The sequence below is a fragment of the Myripristis murdjan genome, chromosome 17 (assembly GCF_902150065.1).
Source record: "Myripristis murdjan chromosome 17, fMyrMur1.1, whole genome shotgun sequence".
In the NCBI taxonomy this organism is placed as follows: Eukaryota; Metazoa; Chordata; class Actinopteri; order Holocentriformes; family Holocentridae; genus Myripristis; species Myripristis murdjan.
In genome coordinates, this window is record NC_043996.1 from 26,861,098 (window position 1) to 26,880,350 (window position 19,253).

The following is a 19,253-nucleotide window of genomic DNA, read 5'->3' on the forward strand; positions in this document are numbered from 1 at the left end:
TTCAGCAAGCCAGTAGATGCCATATCCGTTGCTAGGTCTTCCTACCGCTAGCGGGGGTCTTGCACTTACACATCTACAAGACCATCAGCATTTCTTAATTAATTCTCTCGTTTTTGATTATTTATTTCTTCGCTTATTGTTTATGTACGCCCTCGCTTATTTATTAGTTTACTGATGTATGTCTTTATTTTTACAGAAGATAATATGCGCCATTCCTGATTATCTACAAAGCCCAAATTCATGTCTTGAGCACCGCTGCCCCCTGCAGGCTGAGGTCAGTAATAGTGGGTCTACATTCATTTCTTCGGCATGGCCTTCTGCGTGTTTTCGGGGTGAGATTTTCACCTCCTCCGATGCGAAAAGCAAGCTCTTCTCCCCGTCGGGGAATTGAACCCCGGTCTCCCGCGTGACAGGCGGGGATACTAACCACTATACTAACGAGGAGACACATGGGGAGCCGGGCGGGGCCACGTCCCATCTCGCAGCTCATTCAATTCCGCTTCCAGTCATCGCTCTCTTCAGGTTCTCGTTCAGGTCATGCCCACACTACGCTGCGTCACTTTGCAAACGCTTCTCTTTTGCTCCGCTTGAGCCTTCCATTCTTCACCAAGCCGGCATCTCATACTCACGAAGATGGAACTTATCAAAGATGGTCTCCAAGGTGTGGAAACCTGGGAACACGGGCCTGGCATTTTTGGGGCCATGGGGTAAGCTGTGCTTTCTGGAAACAATGCCATAAGATCGCCATGTGGCCTAACAAATGCCCGTGCGTTGCGTTGGGCGGAGGCTATGTAGAGCTTAAGTCGCGGGACTTTGTGAACGTTTGAGCATTTCAGCGTGGACACTGGGCTCTTGGAAACGTGGGGGAAAGCAAAAAGTGCGGTACAGCGTGGACGGAAGAGCCAAAGGGCATTTTCGGATTTCGCTGGCTGGGAGCGGACATGGCCGCAGATTGAGCATCTTGGCCTTGTCCACGTTAGCCCAGGTTTGGCTGTAAAGCCACAATAAGGCTGTTTCCGCCCGGTTTCGAACCGGGGACCTTTCGCGTGTTAGGCGAACGTGATAACCACTACACTACGGAAACCCGGGTGCCAGCGAGCTGCGCGCCTCTGGGAAAATGGACATCGGCAGTCCCACACATACGCGGTGCATGTGCGTAAGACGGCCGATCGCTTGTGTGCCTGACTTCGCAGCGACGGGTAGGGGTTCTCAGCGCAGCCGGTCCCCAGGACTCACAGGTGGTCATTTGAGTGGGTCCCCGATAGCGTCAGTGTTTTCTGACAAATTGTAGCGTTAAACCCGGGTGTCATGTTACTGGGTTACGATTCTGTTCGCTGTCTGGGGGGAAGAGAGGCCCACTTTGAGTGTTGTGTTTGCGAAGCGCAACGACAAATCCTACTTATTCTGTCTTCAGACGCACACTCTGGGGGCTCCGGACCCTGCCTGCCTTCTTGCTGCTATAAAGCTGAAATAAGGTTGTTTCCGCCCGGTTTCGAACCGGGGACCTTTCGCGTGTGAGGCGAACGTGATAACCACTACACTACGGAAACCTGCGACGCAGCCCAACCGTGTCTCTGAGAAAATTGATGTAGACAGTCCTCTGTGACAGAATGCCTGTCACTTGTAAGCTTGCCTTCAACTGGCCCTAGTCGGACTCCAGGTGATTTTCTCGACAGGGTCTTCTGCTACAGAGAGCCGTGGCCTCAGACTTGGAGGTGTTGATCCTCATCCCGACCGCTTCACATTCAGCTGTGAACCGTCCCAATGCATGCTGAAGCCAACTGGAGGGAGGCAACTTTGGACCCCATCGTCGGCAAAAAAACAAACAAAAACAAAATAAAGCCACACACAGAAACGCTGTTTCAGCTCTGGTGAAGAAAGACCACAGAAGCGATTTTGACAACGACCCCGCTCGCAGCCAGGGTGTCACAGCTGGGCCTGTTTCAGGTTGGTGGAGAAGGCCCGCCCTGCCAGCTGAAATGCCATCTCTGCGCACCGGCTGTTGCAGGAAAAGCCTGTGCTGCATTGGCCGGGAATCGAACCCGGGCCTCCCGCGTGGCAGGCGAGAATTCTACCACTGAACCACCAATGCTGGAACGTACAGGTCAGCTGAGCGAAAAAGCGCAGCGGCGTAAGGCAAAACACTGGCGCCGCAATCAACTTTTGCTGCGACGCGACCCGATGTCACGCTGCATTGGCCAGTCGCGTAGCCGGCAACCACACCGAGCCGGCAGACAGCGGACAGACGGGCAATGTTTAGTTGCCCCCACTGGGAGGCTCCGGTACGGTAGCTCTGAAAAAAATTCAGCAAGCCAGTAGATGCCGTTCCCGTTGCTAAGTCTTCCTACCGCTAGCGGGGGTCTTGCACTTACACACCTACAAGACTATCAGCATTTCTTAATTAATTCTCTCGTTTTTGATTATTTATTTCTTCGCTTCTTGTTTATGTACAACCTCGCTTGTTTATTAGTTTACTTATGTATGTCTTCATTTTTACAGAAGATAATATGCGCCATTCCTGATTATCGACAAAGCTCAAATTCATGTCTTGAGCACCGCTGCCCCCTGCAGGCTGAGGTCAGTCATAGTGGGTCTACATTCATTTCTTCGGCATGGCTTCCTGCGTGTTTTCAGGGTGAGATTTCCACCTCCTCCGATGCGAAAAGCAAGCTCTTCTCCCCGTCGGGGAATTGAACCCCGGTCTCCCGCGTGACAGGCGGGGATACTAACCACTATACTAACGAGGAGACACATGGGGAGCCGGGCGGGGCCACGTCCCATCTCGCAGCTCATTCAATTCCGCTTCCAGTCATCGCTCTCTTCAAGTTCTCGTTCAGGTCATGCCCACAGTACGCTGCGTCACTTTGCAAACGCTTCTCTTTTGCTCCGCTTTAGCCTTCCATTCTTCACCAAGCCGGCATCTCATACTCACGAAGATGGAACTTATCAAAGATGGTCTCCAAGGTGTGGAAACCTGGGAACACGGGCCTGGCGTTTTTGGGGCCATGGGGTAAGCTGTGCTTTCTGGAAACAATGCCATAAGATCGCCATGTGGCCTAACAAATGCCTGTGCGTTGCGTTGGGCGGAGGCTATGTACAGCTTAAGTCGCGGGACTTTGTGAACGTTTGAGCATTTCAGCGTGGACACTGGGCTCTTGGAAACGTGGGGGAAAGCAAAAAGTGCGGTACAGCGTGGACGGAAGAGCCAAAGGGCATTTTCGGATTTCGCTGGCTGGGAGCGGACATGGCCGCAGATTGAGCATCTTGGCCTTGTCCACGTTAGCCCAGGTTTGGCTGTAAAGCCACAATAAGGCTGTTTCCGCCCGGTTTCGAACCGGGGACCTTTCGCGTGTTAGGCGAACGTGATAACCACTACACTACGGAAACCCGGGTACCAGCGAACTGTGCGCCTCTGGGAAAATGGACAATGGCAGTCCCACACATACGCGGTGCATGTGCGTAAGACGGCCGATCGCTTGTGTGCCTGACTTCGCAGCGACGGGTAGGGGTTCTCAGCGCAGCCGGTCCCCAGGACTCACAGGGTGGTCATTTGAGTGGGTCCCCGATAGCGTCAGTGTTTTCTGACAAATTGTAGCGTTAAACCCGGGTGTCATGTTACTGGGTTACGATTCTGTTCGCTGTCTGGGGGGAAGAGAGGCCCACTTTGAGTGTTGCGTTTGCGAAGCACAACGACAAATCCTACTTATGCTGTCTTCAGACGCACACTCTGGGGGCTCCGGACCCTGCCTGCCTTCTTGCTGCTATAAAGCTGAAATAAGGTTGTTTCCGCCCGGTTTCGAACCGGGGACCTTTCGCGTGTGAGGCGAACGTGATAACCACTACACTACGGAAACCTGCGACGCAGCCCAACCGTGTCTCTGAGAAAATTGATGTAGACAGTCCTCTGTGACAGAATGCCTGTCACTTGTAAGCTTGCCTTCAACTGGCCCTAGTCGGACTCCAGGTGATTTTCTCGACAGGGTCTTCTGCTACAGAGAGCCGTGGCCTCAGACTTGGAGGTGTTGATCCTCATCCCGACCGCTTCACCCTCAGCTGTGAACCGTCCCAATGCATGCTGAAGCCACCTGGAGGGAGGCAACTTTGGACCCCATCATCGGCAAAAAAACAAACAAAAACAAAATAAAGCCACACACAGAAATGCTGTTTCAGCTCTGGTGAAGAAAGACCACAGAAGCGATTTTGACAACGACCCCGCTCGCAGCCAGGGTGTCACAGCTGGGCCTGTTTCAGGTTGGTGGAGAAGGCCCGCCCTGCCAGCTGAAATGCCATCTCTGCGCACCGGCTGTTGCAGGAAAAGCCTGTGCTGCATTGGCCGGGAATCGAACCCGGGCCTCCCGCGTGGCAGGCGAGAATTCTACCACTGAACCACCAATGCTGGAACGTACAGGTCAGCTGAGCGAAAAAGCGCAGCGGCGTAAGGCAAAACACTGGCGCCGCAATCAACTTTTGCTGCGACGCGACCCGATGTCACGCTGCATTGGCCAGTCGCGTAGCCGGCAACCACACCGAGCCGGCAGACAGCGGACAGACGGGCAATGTTTAGTTGCCCCCACTGGGAGGCTCCGGTACGGTAGCTCTGAAAAAAATTCAGCAAGCCAGTAGATGCCGTTCCCGTTGCTAAGTCTTCCTACCGCTAGCGGGGGTCTTGCACTTACACACCTACAAGACTATCAGCATTTCTTAATTAATTCTCTCGTTTTTGATTATTTATTTCTTCGCTTCTTGTTTATGTACAACCTCGCTTGTTTATTAGTTTACTTATGTATGTCTTTATTTTTACAGAAGACAATATGCGCCATTCCTGATTATCTACAAAGCCCAAATTCATGTCTTGAGCACCGCTGCCCCCTGCTGGCTGAGGTCAGTAATAGTGGGTCTACATTCATTTCTTCGGCATGGCTTCCTGCGTGTTTTCAGGGGTGAGATTTTCACCTCCTCCGATGCGAAAAGCAAGCTCTTCTCCCCGTCGGGGAATTGAACCCCGGTCTCCCGCGTGACAGGCGGGGATACTAACCACTATACTAACGAGGAGACACATGGGGAGCCGGGCGGGGCCACGTCCCATCTCGCAGCTCATTCAATTCCGCTTCCAGTCATCGCTCTCTTCAGGTTCTCGTTCAGGTCATGCCCACACTACGCTGCGTCACTTTGCAAACGCTTCTCTTTTGCTCCGCTTGAGCCTTCCATTCTTCACCAAGCCGGCATCTCATACTCACGAAGATGGAACTTATCAAAGATGGTCTCCAAGGTGTGGAAACCTGGGAACACGGGCCTGGCGTTTTTGGGGCCATGGGGTAAGCTGTGCTTTCTGGAAACAATGCCATAAGATCGCCATGTGGCCTAACAAATGCCTGTGCGTTGCGTTGGGCGGAGGCTATGTACAGCTTAAGTCGCGGGACTTTGTGAACGTTTGAGCATTTCAGCGTGGCCACTGGGCTCTTGGAAACGTGGGGGAAAGCAAAAAGTGCGGTACAGCGTGGACGGAAGAGCCAAAGGGCATTTTCGGATTTCGCTGGCTTGGAGCGGACATGGCTGCAGATTGAGCATCTTGGCCTTGTCTACGTTAGCCCAGGTTTGGCTGTAAAGCCACAATAAGGCTGTTTCCGCCCGGTTTCGAACCGGGGACCTTTCGCGTGTTAGGCGAACGTGATAACCACTACACTACGGAAACCCGGGTACCAGCGAACTGTGCGCCTCTGGGAAAATGGACAATGGCAGTCCCACACATACGCGGTGCATGTGCGTAAGACGGCCGATCGCTTGTGTGCCTGACTTCGCAGCGACGGGTAGGGGTTCTCAGCGCAGCCGGTCCCCAGGACTCACAGGGTGGTCATTTGAGTGGGTCCCCGATAGCGTCAGTGTTTTCTGACAAATTGTAGCGTTAAACCCGGGTGTCATGTTACTGGGTTACGATTCTGTTCGCTGTCTGGGGGGAAGAGAGGCCCACTTTGAGTGTTGCGTTTGCGAAGCACAACGACAAATCCTACTTATGCTGTCTTCAGACGCACACTCTGGGGGCTCCGGACCCTGCCTGCCTTCTTGCTGCTATAAAGCTGAAATAAGGTTGTTTCCGCCCGGTTTCGAACCGGGGACCTTTCGCGTGTGAGGCGAACGTGATAACCACTACACTACGGAAACCTGCGACGCAGCCCACCCGTGTCTCTGAGAAAATTGATGTAGACAGTCCTCTGTGACAGAATGCCTGTCACTTGTAAGCTTGCCTTCAACTGGCCCTAGTCGGACTCCAGGTGATTTTCTCGACAGGGTCTTCTGCTACAGAGAGCCGTGGCCTCAGACTTGGAGGTGTTGATCCTCATCCCGACCGCTTCACACTCAGCTGTGAACCGTCCCAATGCATGCTGAAGCCAACTGGAGGGAGGCAACTTTGGACCCCATCATCGGCAAAAAAACAAACAAAAACAAAATAAAGCCACACACAGAAACGCTGTTTCAGCTCTGGTGAAGAAAGACCACAGAAGCGATTTTGACTACGACCCCGCTCGCAGCCAGGGTGTCACAGCTGGGCCTGTTTCAGGTTGGTGGAGAAGGCCCGCCCTGCCAGCTGAAATGCCATGTTTGCGCACTGGCTGTTGCAGGAAAAGCCTGTGCTGCATTGGCCGGGAATCGAACCCGGGCCTCCCGCGTGGCAGGCGAGAATTCTACCACTGAACCACCAATGCTGGAACGTACGGGTCAGCTGAGCGAAAAAGCGCAGCGGCGTAGGGCAAAAGACTGGAGCCGCAATCAACTTTTGCTGCGACGCAACCCGATGTCACGCTGCATTGGCCAGTCGCGTAGCCGGCAACCACGCCGAGCCGGCAGACAGCGGACAGACGGGCAATGTTTAGTTGCCCCCACTGGGAGGCTCCGGTACGGTAGCTCTGAAAAAAATTCAGCAAGCCAGTAGATGCCATTTCCGTTGCTAGGTCTTCCTACCGCTAGCGGGGGTCTTGCACTTACACATCTACAAGACCATCAGCATTTCTTAATTAATTCTCTCGTTTTTGATTATTTATTTCTTCGCTTATTGTTTATGTACGCCCTCGCTTATTTATTAGTTTACTGATGTATGTCTTTATTTTTACAGAAGATAATATGCGCCATTCCTGATTATCTACAAAGCCCAAATTCATGTCTTGAGCACCGCTGCCCCCTGCAGGCTGAGGTCAGTCATAGTGGGTCTACATTCATTTCTTCGGCATGGCTTCCTGCGTGTTTTCAGGGTGAGATTTCCACCTCCTCCGATGCGAAAAGCAAGCTCTTCTCCCCGTCGGGGAATTGAACCCCGGTCTCCCGCGTGACAGGCGGGGATACTAACCACTATACTAACGAGGAGACACATGGGGAGCCGGGCGGGGCCACGTCCCATCTCGCAGCTCATTCAATTCCGCTTCCAGTCATCGCTCTCTTCAAGTTCTCGTTCAGGTCATGCCCACAGTACGCTGCGTCACTTTGCAAACGCTTCTCTTTTGCTCCGCTTTAGCCTTCCATTCTTCACCAAGCCGGCATCTCATACTCACGAAGATGGAACTTATCAAAGATGGTCTCCAAGGTGTGGAAACCTGGGAACATGGGCCTGGCGTTTTTGGGGCCATGGGGTAAGCTGTGCTTTCTGGAAACAATGCCATAAGATCGCCATGTGGCCTAACAAATGCCTGTGCGTTGCGTTGGGCGGAGGCTATGTACAGCTTAAGTCGCGGGACTTTGTGAACGTTTGAGCATTTCAGCGTGGCCACTGGGCTCTTGGAAACGTGGGGGAAAGCAAAAAGTGCGGTACAGCGTGGACGGAAGAGCCAAAGGGCATTTTCGGATTTCGCTGGCTTGGAGCGGACATGGCTGCAGATTGAGCATCTTGGCCTTGTCTACGTTAGCCCAGGTTTGGCTGTAAAGCCACAATAAGGCTGTTTCCGCCCGGTTTCGAACCGGGGACCTTTCGCGTGTTAGGCGAACGTGATAACCACTACACTACGGAAACCCGGGTACCAGCGAACTGTGCGCCTCTGGGAAAATGGACATCGGCAGTCCTACTCGTACGCGGTGCATGTGCGTAAGACGGCCGATCGCTTGTGTGCTTGACTTCGCAGCGACGGGTAGGGGTTCTCAGCGCAGCCGGTCCCCAGGACTCACAGGTGGTCATTTGAGTGGGTCCCCGATAGCGTCAGTGTTTTCTGACAAATTGTAGCGTTAAACCCGGGTGTCATGTTACTGGGTTACGATTCTGTTCGCTGTCTGGGGGGAAGAGAGGCCCACTTTGAGTGTTGCGTTTGCGAAGCACAACGACAAATCCTACTTATGCTGTCTTCAGACGCACACTCTGGGGGCTCCGGACCCTGCCTGCCTTCTTGCTGCTATAAAGCTGAAATAAGGTTGTTTCCGCCCGGTTTCGAACCGGGGACCTTTCGCGTGTGAGGCGAACGTGATAACCACTACACTACGGAAACCTGCGACGCAGCCCACCCATGTCTCTGAGAAAATTGATGTAGACAGTCCTCTGTGACAGAATGCCTGTCACTTGTAAGCTTGCCTTCAACTGGCCCTAGTCGGACTCCAGGTGATTTTCTCGACAGGGTCTTCTGCTACAGAGAGCCGTGGCCTCAGACTTGGAGGTGTTGATCCTCATCCCGACCGCTTCACCCTCAGCTGTGAACCGTCCCAATGCATGCTGAAGCCACCTGGAGGGAGGCAACTTTGGACCCCATCATCGGCAAAAAAACAAACAAAAACAAAATAAAGCCACACACAGAAATGCTGTTTCAGCTCTGGTGAAGAAAGACCACAGAAGCGATTTTGACAACGACCCCGCTCGCAGCCAGGGTGTCACAGCTGGGCCTGTTTCAGGTTGGTGGAGAAGGCCCGCCCTGCCAGCTGAAATGCCATCTCTGCGCACCGGCTGTTGCAGGAAAAGCCTGTGCTGCATTGGCCGGGAATCGAACCCGGGCCTCCCGCGTGGCAGGCGAGAATTCTACCACTGAACCACCAATGCTGGAACGTACGGGTCAGCTGAGCGAAAAAGCGCAGCGGCGTAGGGCAAAAGACTGGAGCCGCAATCAACTTTTGCTGCGACGCAACCCGATGTCACGCTGCATTGGCCAGTCGCGTAGCCGGCAACCACGCCGAGCCGGCAGACAGCGGACAGACGGGCAATGTTTAGTTGCCCCCACTGGGAGGCTCCGGTACGGTAGCTCTGAAAAAAATTCAGCAAGCCAGTAGATGCCATATCCGTTGCTAGGTCTTCCTACCGCTAGCGGGGGTCTTGCACTTACGCATCTACAAGACCGTCAGCATTTCTTAATTCATTCTCTTGTTTTTGATGATTTATTTCTTCGCTTCTTGTTTATGTACGCCTTCGCTTATTTATTAGTTTACTTATGTATGTCTTTATTTTTACAGAAGATAATATGCGCCATTCCTGATTATCTACAAAGCTCAAATTCATGTCTTGAGCACCGCTGCCCCCTGCAGGCTGAGGTCAGTCATAGTGGGTCTACATTCATTTCTTCGGCATGGCTTCCTGCGTGTTTTCAGGGTGAGATTTCCACCTCCTCCGATGCGAAAAGCAAGCTCTTCTCCCCGTCGGGGAATTGAACCCCGGTCTCCCGCGTGACAGGCGGGGATACTAACCACTATACTAACGAGGAGACACATGGGGAGCCGGGCGGGGCCACGTCCCATCTCGCAGCTCATTCAATTCCGCTTCCAGTCATCGCTCTCTTCAAGTTCTCGTTCAGGTCATGCCCACAGTACGCTGCGTCACTTTGCAAACGCTTCTCTTTTGCTCCGCTTTAGCCTTCCATTCTTCACCAAGCCGGCATCTCATACTCACGAAGATGGAACTTATCAAAGATGGTCTCCAAGGTGTGGAAACCTGGGAACACGGGCCTGGCGTTTTTGGGGCCATGGGGTAAGCTGTGCTTTCTGGAAACAATGCCATAAGATCGCCATGTGGCCTAACAAATGCCTGTGCGTTGCGTTGGGCGGAGGCTATGTACAGCTTAAGTCGCGGGACTTTGTGAACGTTTGAGCATTTCAGTGTGGCCACTGGGCTCTTGGAAACGTGGGGGAAAGCAAAAAGTGCGGTACAGCGTGGACGGAAGAGCCAAAGGGCATTTTCGGATTTCGCTGGCTTGGAGCGGACATGGCCGCAGATTGAGCATCTCGGCCTTGTCTACGTTAGCCCAGGTTTGGCTGTAAAGCCACAATAAGGCTGTTTCCGCCCGGTTTCGAACCGGGGACCTTTCGCGTGTTAGGCGAACGTGATAACCACTACACTACGGAAACCCGGGTACCATCGGGCTGTGCGCCTCTGGGAAAATGGACATCGGCAGTCCTACTCGTACGCGGTGCATGTGCGTAAGACGGCCGATCGCTTGTGTGCTTGACTTCGCAGCGACGGGTAGGGGTTCTCAGCGCAGCCGGTCCCCAGGACTCACAGGTGGTCATTTGAGTGGGTCCCCGATAGCGTCAGTGTTTTCTGACAAATTGTAGCGTTAAACCCGTGTGTCATGTTACTGGGTTACGATTCTGTTCGCTGTCTGGGGGGAAGAGAGGCCCACTTTGAGTGTTGCGTTTGCGAAGCACAACGACAAATCCTACTTATGCTGTCTTCAGACGCACACTCTGGGGGCTCCGGACCCTGCCTGCCTTCTTGCTGCTATAAAGCTGAAATAAGGTTGTTTCCGCCCGGTTTCGAACCGGGGACCTTTCGCGTGTGAGGCGAACGTGATAACCACTACACTACGGAAACCTGCGACGCAGCCCACCCGTGTCTCTGAGAAAATTGATGTAGACAGTCCTCTGTGACAGAATGCCTGTCACTTGTAAGCTTGCCTTCAACTGGCCCTAGTCGGACTCCAGGTGATTTTCTCGACAGGGTCTTCTGCTACAGAGAGCCGTGGCCTCAGACTTGGAGGTGTTGATCCTCATCCCGACCGCTTCACACTCAGCTGTGAACCGTCCCAATGCATGCTGAAGCCAACTGGAGGGAGGCAACTTTGGACCCCATCATCGGCAAAAAAACAAACAAAAACAAAATAAAGCCACACACAGAAACGCTGTTTCAGCTCTGGTGAAGAAAGACCACAGAAGCGATTTTGACTACGACCCCGCTCGCAGCCAGGGTGTCACAGCTGGGCCTGTTTCAGGTTGGTGGAGAAGGCCCGCCCTGCCAGCTGAAATGCCATGTTTGCGCACCGGCTGTTGCAGGAAAAGCCTGTGCTGCATTGGCCGGGAATCGAACCCGGGCCTCCCGCGTGGCAGGCGAGAATTCTACCACTGAACCACCAATGCTGGAACAGTAGGGGTCAGCTGAGCGAAAAAGCGCAGCGGCGTAGGGCAAAAGACTGGAGCCGCAATCAACGTTTGCTGCGACGCAACCCGATGTCACGCTGCATTGGCCAGTCGTGTAGCCGGCAACCACGCCGAGCCGGCAGACAGCGGACAGACGGGCAATGTTTAGTTGCCCCCACTGGGAGGCTCCGGTACGGTAGCTCTGAAAAAAATTCAGCAAGCCAGTAGATGCCATATCCGTTGCTAGGTCTTCCTACCGCTAGCGGGGGTCTTGCACTTACGCATCTACAAGACCGTCAGCATTTCTTAATTCATTCTCTTGTTTTTGATGATTTATTTCTTCGCTTCTTGTTTATGTACGCCTTCGCTTATTTATTAGTTTACTTATGTATGTCTTTGTTTTTACAGAAGATAATATGCGCCATTCCTGATTATCTACAAAGCTCAAATTCATGTCTTGAGCACCGCTGCCCCCTGCAGGCTGAGGTCAGTAATAGTGGGTCTACATTCATTTCTTCGGCATGGCTTCCTGCGTGTTTTCAGGGTGAGATTTTCACCTCCTCCGATGCGAAAAGCAAGCTCTTCTCCCCATCGGGGAATTGAACCCCGGTCTCCCGCGTGACAGGCGGGGATACTAACCACTATACTAACGAGGAGACACATGGGGAGCCGGGCGGGGCCACGTCCCATCTCGCAGCTCCCTCAATTCCGCTTCCAGTCATCGCTCTCTTCAAGTTCTCGTTCAGGTCATGCCCACACTACGCTGCGTCACTTTGCAAACGCTTCTCTTTTGCTCCGCTTTAGCCTTCCATTCTTCACCAAGCCGGCTTCTCATACTCACGAAGATGGAACTGATCAAAGATGGTCTCCAAGGTGTAGAAACCTGGGAACACGGGCCTGGCGTTTTTGGGGCCATGGGGTAAGCTGTGCTTTCTGGAAACAATGCCATAAGATCGCCATGTGGCCTAACAAATGCCTGTGCGTCGCGTTGGGCGGAGGCTATGTACAGCTTAAGTCGCGGGACTTTGTGAACCTTTGAGCATTTCAGTGTGGCCACTGGGCTCTTGGAAACGTGGGGGAAAGCAAAAAGTGCGGTACAGCGTGGACGGAAGAGCCAAAGGGCATTTTCGGATTTCGCTGGCTTGGAGCGGACATGGCCGCAGATTGAGCATCTTGGCCTTGTCCGCGTTAGCCCAGGTTTGGCTGTAAAGCCACAATAAGGCTGTTTCCGCCCGGTTTCGAACCGGGGACCTTTCGCGTGTTAGGCGAACGTGATAACCACTACACTACGGAAACCCGGGTGCCAGCGAGCTGTGCGCCTCTGGGAAAATGGACATCGGCAGTCCTACACGTACGCTGCGCATGTGCGTAAGACGGCCGATCGCTTGTGTGCTTGACTTTGCAGCGACGGGTAGGGGTTCTCAGCGCAGCCGGTCCCCAGGACTCACAGGTGGTCATTTGAGTGGGTCCCCGATAGCGTCAGTGTTTTCTGACAAATTGTAGCGTTAAACCCGGGTGTCATGTTACTGGGTTACGATTCTGTTCGCTGTCTGGGGGGAAGAGAGGCCCACTTTGAGTGTTGCGTTTGCGAAGCACAACGACAAATCCTACTTATGCTGTCTTCAGACGCACACTCTGGGGGCTCCGGACCCTGCCTGCCTTCTTGCTGCTATAAAGCTGAAATAAGGTTGTTTCCGCCCGGTTTCGAACCGGGGACCTTTCGCGTGTGAGGCGAACGTGATAACCACTACACTACGGAAACCTGCGACGCAGCCCACCCGTGTCTCTGAGAAAATTGATGTAGACAGTCCTCTGTGACAGAATGCCTGTCACTTGTAAGCTTGCCTTCAACTGGCCCTAGTCGGACTCCAGGTGATTTTCTCGACAGGGTCTTCTGCTACAGAGAGCCGTGGCCTCAGACTTGGAGGTGTTGATCCTCATCCCGACCGCTTCACACTCAGCTGTGAACCGTCCCAATGCATGCTGAAGCCAACTGGAGGGAGGCAACTTTGGACCCCATCATCGGCAAAAAAACAAACAAAAACAAAATAAAGCCACACACAGAAACGCTGTTTCAGCTCTGGTGAAGAAAGACCACAGAAGCGATTTTGACTACGACCCCGCTCGCAGCCAGGGTGTCACAGCTGGGCCTGTTTCAGGTTGGTGGAGAAGGCCCGCCCTGCCAGCTGAAATGCCATGTTTGCGCACCGGCTGTTGCAGGAAAAGCCTGTGCTGCATTGGCCGGGAATCGAACCCGGGCCTCCCGCGTGGCAGGCGAGAATTCTACCACTGAACCACCAATGCTGGAACAGAGGGGTCAGCTGAGCGAAAAAGCGCAGCGGCGTAGGGCAAAAGACTGGAGCCGCAATCAACGTTTGCTGCGACGCAACCCGATGTCACGCTGCATTGGCCAGTCGTGTAGCCGGCAACCACGCCGAGCCGGCAGACAGCGGACAGACGGGCAATGTTTAGTTGCCCCCACTGGGAGGCTCCGGTACGGTAGCTCTGAAAAAAATTCAGCAAGCCAGTAGATGCCATATCCGTTGCTAGGTCTTCCTACCGCTAGCGGGGGTCTTGCACTTACGCATCTACAAGACCGTCAGCATTTCTTAATTCATTCTCTTGTTTTTGATGATTTATTTCTTCGCTTCTTGTTTATGTACGCCTTCGCTTATTTATTAGTTTACTTATGTATGTCTTTGTTTTTACAGAAGATAATATGCGCCATTCCTGATTATCTACAAAGCTCAAATTCATGTCTTGAGCACCGATGCCCCCTGCAGGCTGAGGTCAGTAATAGTGGGTCTACATTCATTTCTTCGGCATGGCTTCCTGCGTGTTTTCAGGGTGAGATTTTCACCTCCTCCGATGCGAAAAGCAAGCTCTTCTCCCCGTCGGGGAATTGAACCCCGGTCTCCCGCGTGACAGGCGGGGATACTAACCACTATACTAACGAGGAGACACATGGGGAGCCGGGCGGGGCCACGTCCCATCTCGCAGCTCCCTCAATTCCGCTTCCAGTCATCGCTCTCTTCAGGTTCTCGTTCAGGTCATGCCCACACTACGCTGCGTCACTTTGCAAACGCTTCTCTTTTGCTCCGCTTTAGCCTTCCATTCTTCACCAAGCCGGCATCTCATACTCACGAAGATGGAACTTATCAAAGATGGTCTCCAAGGTGTGGAAACCTGGGAACACGGGCCTGGCGTTTTTGGGGCCATGGGGTAAGCTGTGCTTTCTGGAAACAATGCCATAAGATCGCCATGTGGCCTAACAAATGCCTGTGCGTCGCGTTGGGCGGAGGCTATGTACAGCTTGAGTCGCGGGACTTTGTGAACGTTTGAGCATTTCAGTGTGGCCACTGGGCTCTTGGAAACGTGGGGGAAAGCAAAAAACGCGGTACAGCGTGGACGGAAGAGCCAAAGGGCATTTTCGGATTTCGCTGGCTTGGAGCGGACATGGCCGCAGATTGAGCATCTCGGCCTTGTCTACGTTAGCCCAGGTTTGGCTGTAAAGCCACAATAAGGCTGTTTCCGCCCGGTTTCGAACCGGGGACCTTTCGCGTGTTAGGCGAACGTGATAACCACTACACTACGGAAACCCGGGTACCATCGGGCTGTGCGCCTCTGGGAAAATGGACATCGGCAGTCCTACTCGTACGCGGTGCATGTGCGTAAGACGGCCGATCGCTTGTGTGCTTGACTTCGCAGCGACGGGTAGGGGTTCTCAGCGCAGCCGGTCCCCAGGACTCACAGGTGGTCATTTGAGTGGGTCTCCGATAGCGTCAGTGTTTTCTGACAAATTGTAGCGTTAAACCCGTGTGTCATGTTACTGGGTTACGATTCTGTTCGCTGTCTGGGGGGAAGAGAGGCCCACTTTGAGTGTTGCGTTTGCGAAGCACAACGACAAATCCTACTTATGCTGTCTTCAGACGCACACTCTGGGGGCTCCGGACCCTGCCTGCCTTCTTGCTGCTATAAAGCTGAAATAAGGTTGTTTCCGCCCGGTTTCGAACCGGGGACCTTTCGCGTGTGAGGCGAACGTGATAACCACTACACTACGGAAACCTGCGACGCAGCCCACCCGTGTCTCTGAGAAAATTGATGTAGACAGTCCTCTGTGACAGAATGCCTGTCACTTGTAAGCTTGCCTTCAACTGGCCCTAGTCGGACTCCAGGTGATTTTCTCGACAGGGTCTTCTGCTACAGAGAGCCGTGGCCTCAGACTTGGAGGTGTTGATCCTCATCCCGACCGCTTCACACTCAGCTGTGAACCGTCCCAATGCATGCTGAAGCCAACTGGAGGGAGGCAACTTTGGACCCCATCATCGGCAAAAAAACAAACAAAAACAAAATAAAGCCACACACAGAAACGCTGTTTCAGCTCTGGTGAAGAAAGACCACAGAAGCGATTTTGACAACGACCCCGCTCGCAGCCAGGGTGTCACAGCTGGGCCTGTTTCAGGTTGGTGGAGAAGGCCCGCCCTGCCAGCTGAAATGCCATCTCTGCGCACCGGCTGTTGCAGGAAAAGCCTGTGCTGCATTGGCCGGGAATCGAACCCGGGCCTCCCGCGTGGCAGGCGAGAATTCTACCACTGAACCACCAATGCTGGAACAGAGGGGTCAGCTGAGCGAAAAAGCGCAGCGGCGTAGGGCAAAAGACTGGAGCCGCAATCAACGTTTGCTGCGACGCAACCCGATGTCACGCTGCATTGGCCAGTCGTGTAGCCGGCAACCACGCCGAGCCGGCAGACAGCGGACAGACGGGCAATGTTTAGTTGCCCCCACTGGGAGGCTCCGGTACGGTAGCTCTGAAAAAAATTCAGCAAGCCAGTAGATGCCATATCCGTTGCTAGGTCTTCCTACCGCTAGCGGGGGTCTTGCACTTACGCATCTACAAGACCGTCAGCATTTCTTAATTCATTCTCTTGTTTTTGATGATTTATTTCTTCGCTTCTTGTTTATGTACGCCTTCGCTTATTTATTAGTTTACTTATGTATGTCTTTGTTTTTACAGAAGATAATATGCGCCATTCCTGATTATCTACAAAGCTCAAATTCATGTCTTGAGCACCGCTGCCCCCTGCAGGCTGAGGTCAGTAATAGTGGGTCTACATTCATTTCTTCGGCATGGCTTCCTGCGTGTTTTCAGGGTGAGATTTTCACCTCCTCCGATGCGAAAAGCAAGCTCTTCTCCCCGTCGGGGAATTGAACCCCGGTCTCCCGCGTGACAGGCGGGGATACTAACCACTATACTAACGAGGAGACACATGGGGAGCCGGGCGGGGCCACGTCCCATCTCGCAGCTCCCTCAATTCCGCTTCCAGTCATCGCTCTCTTCAAGTTCTCGTTCAGGTCATGCCCACACTACGCTGCGTCACTTTGCAAACGCTTCTCTTTTGCTCCGCTTTAGCCTTCCATTCTTCACCAAGCCGGCATCTCATACTCACGAAGATGGAACTTATCAAAGATGGTCTCCAAGGTGTGGAAACCTGGGAACACGGGCCTGGCGTTTTTGGGGCCATGGGGTAAGCTGTGCTTTCTGGAAACAATGCCATAAGATCGCCATGTGGCCTAACAAATGCCTGTGCGTCGCGTTGGGCGGAGGCTATGTACAGCTTAAGTCGCGGGACTTTGTGAACCTTTGAGCATTTCAGTGTGGCCACTGGGCTCTTGGAAACGTGGGGGAAAGCAAAAAGTGCGGTACAGCGTGGACGGAAGAGCCAAAGGGCATTTTCGGATTTCGCTGGCTTGGAGCGGACATGGCCGCAGATTGAGCATCTTGGCCTTGTCCGCGTTAGCCCAGGTTTGGCTGTAAAGCCACAATAAGGCTGTTTCCGCCCGGTTTCGAACCGGGGACCTTTCGCGTGTTAGGCGAACGTGATAACCACTACACTACGGAAACCCGGGTGCCAGCGAGCTGTGCGCCTCTGGGAAAATGGACATCGGCAGTCCTACACGTACGCTGCGCATGTGCGTAAGACGGCCGATCGCTTGTGTGCTTGACTTTGCAGCGACGGGTAGGGGTTCTCAGCGCAGCCGGTCCCCAGGACTCACAGGTGGTCATTTGAGTGGGTCCCCGATAGCGTCAGTGTTTTCTGACAAATTGTAGCGTTAAACCCGGGTGTCATGTTACTGGGTTACGATTCTGTTCGCTGTCTGGGGGGAAGAGAGGCCCACTTTGAGTGTTGCGTTTGCGAAGCACAACGACAAATCCTACTTATTCTGTCTTCAGACGCACACTCTGGGGGCTCCGGACCCTGCCTGCCTTCTTGCTGCTATAAAGCTGAAATAAGGTTGTTTCCGCCCGGTTTCGAACCGGGGACCTTTCGCGTGTGAGGCGAACGTGATAACCACTCCACTACGGAAACCTGCGACGCAGCCCCACCGTGTCTCTGAGAAAATTGATGTAGACAGTCCTCTGTGACAGAATGCCTGTCACTTGTAAGCTTGCCTTCAACTGGCCCTAGTCGGACTCCAGGTGATTTTCTCGACAGGGTCTTCTGCTACAGAGAGCCGTGGCCTCAGACTTGGAGGTGTTGATCCTCATCCCGACCGCTTCACACTCAGCTGTGAACCGTCCCAATGCATGCTGAAGCCAACTGGAGGGAGGCAACTTTGGACCCCATCATCGGCAAAAAAAACAAACAAAAACAAAATAAAGCCACACACAGAAACGCTGTTTCAGCTCTGGTGAAGAAAGACCACAGAAGCGATTTTGACAACGACCCCGCTCGCAGCCAGGGTGTCACAGCTGGGCCTGTTTCAGGTTGGTGGAGAAGGCCCGCCCTGCCCGCTGAAATGCCATCTGTGCGCACTGGCTGTTGCAGGAAAAGCCTGTGCTGCATTGGCCGGGAATCGAACCCGGGCCTCCCGCGTGGCAGGCGAGAATTCTACCACTGAACCACCAATGCTGGAACACACGGGTCAGCTGAGCGAAAAAGCGCAGCGGCGTAGGGCAAAACACTGGAGCCGCAATCAACGTTTGCTGCGACGCAACCCGATGTCACGCTGCATTGGCCAGTCGCGTAGCCGGCAACCACGCCGAGCCGGCAGACAGCGGACAGACGGGCAATGTTTAGTTGCCCCCACTGGGAGGCTCCGGTACGGTAGCTCTGAAAAAAAATTCAGCAAGCCAGTAGATGCTGTTTCCGTTGCTAGGTCTTCCTACCGCTAGCGGGGGTCTTGCACTTACGCATCTACAAGACCGTCAGCATTTCTTAATTCATTCTCTCGTTTTTGATGATTTATTTCTTCGCTTCTTGTTTATGTACGCCTTCGCTTATTTATTAGTTTACTTATGTATGTCTTTATTTTTACAGAAGATAATATGCGCCATTCCTGATTATCTACAAAGCTCAAATTCATGTCTTGAGCACCGCTGCCCCCTGCAGGCTGAGGTCAGTAACAGTGGGTCTACATTCATTTCTTCGGCATGGCTTCCTGCGTGTTTTCAGGGTGAGATTTCCACCTCCTCCGATGCGAAAAGCAAGCTCTTCTCCCCGTCGGGGAATTGAACCCCGGTCTCCCGCGTGACAGGCGGGGATAGTAACCACTATACTAACGAGGAGACACATGGGGAGCCGGGCGGGGCCACATCCCTTCTCCCAGCTCATTCAACTTTGCAAATTGGCTTTCCCTTCTGGCACATGGCTTTAAACACTCATTTATCCTGTCAGCTAGCATATTGAAAACAGAGGTTAGGACTACCAGGCACTCCTTTATGGCCTAACTAATGGCCACTGTGTAGGTGTTTAGTTTGTCTGTTACGTCTGTATTGTATATAATGGGCAACATCCCAATCGCCCTTGGGAAATAAATAAAGGTTGAACTGAACTGAGCTGCTTTGCAAAAACAAATGTGAACTGTGTCCCCACTTATATAAATGCTCATCTTAATAACGCACAAGAACATTAAGGAGTCTGTGTTCTCCACGGTAGATTAATCTG

General features: G+C 53.2%; 33 non-coding genes across 33 annotated transcripts; all 33 read right to left on the bottom strand.

Annotated features, from left to right (window-relative positions):
* Positions 1–372: 372 nt before the first annotated feature.
* On the bottom strand, positions 373–444 carry trnad-guc (transfer RNA aspartic acid (anticodon GUC)). The gene has a single exon. It is a non-coding gene; the product is annotated as a tRNA-Asp (tRNA).
* A 567-nt stretch (positions 445–1,011) lies between these two features.
* Positions 1,012–1,084, bottom strand: trnav-aac (transfer RNA valine (anticodon AAC)). Its single transcript has one exon. It is a non-coding gene; the product is annotated as a tRNA-Val (tRNA).
* A 393-nt stretch (positions 1,085–1,477) lies between these two features.
* On the bottom strand, positions 1,478–1,550 carry trnav-cac (transfer RNA valine (anticodon CAC)). The gene has a single exon. It is a non-coding gene; the product is annotated as a tRNA-Val (tRNA).
* Positions 1,551–2,021: 471 nt separating this feature from the next.
* On the bottom strand, positions 2,022–2,092 carry trnag-gcc (transfer RNA glycine (anticodon GCC)). Its single transcript has one exon. It is a non-coding gene; the product is annotated as a tRNA-Gly (tRNA).
* Positions 2,093–2,675: 583 nt separating this feature from the next.
* trnad-guc (transfer RNA aspartic acid (anticodon GUC)) lies at positions 2,676–2,747 on the bottom strand. The gene has a single exon. It is a non-coding gene; the product is annotated as a tRNA-Asp (tRNA).
* Positions 2,748–3,314: 567 nt separating this feature from the next.
* trnav-aac (transfer RNA valine (anticodon AAC)) lies at positions 3,315–3,387 on the bottom strand. The gene has a single exon. It is a non-coding gene; the product is annotated as a tRNA-Val (tRNA).
* A 394-nt stretch (positions 3,388–3,781) lies between these two features.
* On the bottom strand, positions 3,782–3,854 carry trnav-cac (transfer RNA valine (anticodon CAC)). The gene has a single exon. It is a non-coding gene; the product is annotated as a tRNA-Val (tRNA).
* Positions 3,855–4,325: 471 nt separating this feature from the next.
* On the bottom strand, positions 4,326–4,396 carry trnag-gcc (transfer RNA glycine (anticodon GCC)). Its single transcript has one exon. It is a non-coding gene; the product is annotated as a tRNA-Gly (tRNA).
* A 584-nt stretch (positions 4,397–4,980) lies between these two features.
* trnad-guc (transfer RNA aspartic acid (anticodon GUC)) lies at positions 4,981–5,052 on the bottom strand. The gene has a single exon. It is a non-coding gene; the product is annotated as a tRNA-Asp (tRNA).
* A 567-nt stretch (positions 5,053–5,619) lies between these two features.
* Positions 5,620–5,692, bottom strand: trnav-aac (transfer RNA valine (anticodon AAC)). The gene has a single exon. It is a non-coding gene; the product is annotated as a tRNA-Val (tRNA).
* Positions 5,693–6,086: 394 nt separating this feature from the next.
* trnav-cac (transfer RNA valine (anticodon CAC)) lies at positions 6,087–6,159 on the bottom strand. Its single transcript has one exon. It is a non-coding gene; the product is annotated as a tRNA-Val (tRNA).
* A 471-nt stretch (positions 6,160–6,630) lies between these two features.
* Positions 6,631–6,701, bottom strand: trnag-gcc (transfer RNA glycine (anticodon GCC)). Its single transcript has one exon. It is a non-coding gene; the product is annotated as a tRNA-Gly (tRNA).
* Positions 6,702–7,284: 583 nt separating this feature from the next.
* Positions 7,285–7,356, bottom strand: trnad-guc (transfer RNA aspartic acid (anticodon GUC)). Its single transcript has one exon. It is a non-coding gene; the product is annotated as a tRNA-Asp (tRNA).
* A 567-nt stretch (positions 7,357–7,923) lies between these two features.
* On the bottom strand, positions 7,924–7,996 carry trnav-aac (transfer RNA valine (anticodon AAC)). Its single transcript has one exon. It is a non-coding gene; the product is annotated as a tRNA-Val (tRNA).
* Positions 7,997–8,389: 393 nt separating this feature from the next.
* trnav-cac (transfer RNA valine (anticodon CAC)) lies at positions 8,390–8,462 on the bottom strand. Its single transcript has one exon. It is a non-coding gene; the product is annotated as a tRNA-Val (tRNA).
* Positions 8,463–8,933: 471 nt separating this feature from the next.
* Positions 8,934–9,004, bottom strand: trnag-gcc (transfer RNA glycine (anticodon GCC)). The gene has a single exon. It is a non-coding gene; the product is annotated as a tRNA-Gly (tRNA).
* A 583-nt stretch (positions 9,005–9,587) lies between these two features.
* On the bottom strand, positions 9,588–9,659 carry trnad-guc (transfer RNA aspartic acid (anticodon GUC)). The gene has a single exon. It is a non-coding gene; the product is annotated as a tRNA-Asp (tRNA).
* Positions 9,660–10,226: 567 nt separating this feature from the next.
* On the bottom strand, positions 10,227–10,299 carry trnav-aac (transfer RNA valine (anticodon AAC)). Its single transcript has one exon. It is a non-coding gene; the product is annotated as a tRNA-Val (tRNA).
* Positions 10,300–10,692: 393 nt separating this feature from the next.
* Positions 10,693–10,765, bottom strand: trnav-cac (transfer RNA valine (anticodon CAC)). Its single transcript has one exon. It is a non-coding gene; the product is annotated as a tRNA-Val (tRNA).
* A 471-nt stretch (positions 10,766–11,236) lies between these two features.
* On the bottom strand, positions 11,237–11,307 carry trnag-gcc (transfer RNA glycine (anticodon GCC)). The gene has a single exon. It is a non-coding gene; the product is annotated as a tRNA-Gly (tRNA).
* A 584-nt stretch (positions 11,308–11,891) lies between these two features.
* On the bottom strand, positions 11,892–11,963 carry trnad-guc (transfer RNA aspartic acid (anticodon GUC)). The gene has a single exon. It is a non-coding gene; the product is annotated as a tRNA-Asp (tRNA).
* A 567-nt stretch (positions 11,964–12,530) lies between these two features.
* On the bottom strand, positions 12,531–12,603 carry trnav-aac (transfer RNA valine (anticodon AAC)). The gene has a single exon. It is a non-coding gene; the product is annotated as a tRNA-Val (tRNA).
* Positions 12,604–12,996: 393 nt separating this feature from the next.
* trnav-cac (transfer RNA valine (anticodon CAC)) lies at positions 12,997–13,069 on the bottom strand. Its single transcript has one exon. It is a non-coding gene; the product is annotated as a tRNA-Val (tRNA).
* Positions 13,070–13,540: 471 nt separating this feature from the next.
* On the bottom strand, positions 13,541–13,611 carry trnag-gcc (transfer RNA glycine (anticodon GCC)). The gene has a single exon. It is a non-coding gene; the product is annotated as a tRNA-Gly (tRNA).
* Positions 13,612–14,194: 583 nt separating this feature from the next.
* trnad-guc (transfer RNA aspartic acid (anticodon GUC)) lies at positions 14,195–14,266 on the bottom strand. The gene has a single exon. It is a non-coding gene; the product is annotated as a tRNA-Asp (tRNA).
* Positions 14,267–14,833: 567 nt separating this feature from the next.
* Positions 14,834–14,906, bottom strand: trnav-aac (transfer RNA valine (anticodon AAC)). The gene has a single exon. It is a non-coding gene; the product is annotated as a tRNA-Val (tRNA).
* A 393-nt stretch (positions 14,907–15,299) lies between these two features.
* On the bottom strand, positions 15,300–15,372 carry trnav-cac (transfer RNA valine (anticodon CAC)). Its single transcript has one exon. It is a non-coding gene; the product is annotated as a tRNA-Val (tRNA).
* A 471-nt stretch (positions 15,373–15,843) lies between these two features.
* Positions 15,844–15,914, bottom strand: trnag-gcc (transfer RNA glycine (anticodon GCC)). The gene has a single exon. It is a non-coding gene; the product is annotated as a tRNA-Gly (tRNA).
* A 583-nt stretch (positions 15,915–16,497) lies between these two features.
* On the bottom strand, positions 16,498–16,569 carry trnad-guc (transfer RNA aspartic acid (anticodon GUC)). The gene has a single exon. It is a non-coding gene; the product is annotated as a tRNA-Asp (tRNA).
* Positions 16,570–17,136: 567 nt separating this feature from the next.
* trnav-aac (transfer RNA valine (anticodon AAC)) lies at positions 17,137–17,209 on the bottom strand. Its single transcript has one exon. It is a non-coding gene; the product is annotated as a tRNA-Val (tRNA).
* A 393-nt stretch (positions 17,210–17,602) lies between these two features.
* Positions 17,603–17,675, bottom strand: trnav-cac (transfer RNA valine (anticodon CAC)). The gene has a single exon. It is a non-coding gene; the product is annotated as a tRNA-Val (tRNA).
* Positions 17,676–18,147: 472 nt separating this feature from the next.
* Positions 18,148–18,218, bottom strand: trnag-gcc (transfer RNA glycine (anticodon GCC)). The gene has a single exon. It is a non-coding gene; the product is annotated as a tRNA-Gly (tRNA).
* A 584-nt stretch (positions 18,219–18,802) lies between these two features.
* Positions 18,803–18,874, bottom strand: trnad-guc (transfer RNA aspartic acid (anticodon GUC)). Its single transcript has one exon. It is a non-coding gene; the product is annotated as a tRNA-Asp (tRNA).
* Positions 18,875–19,253: the final 379 nt, after the last annotated feature.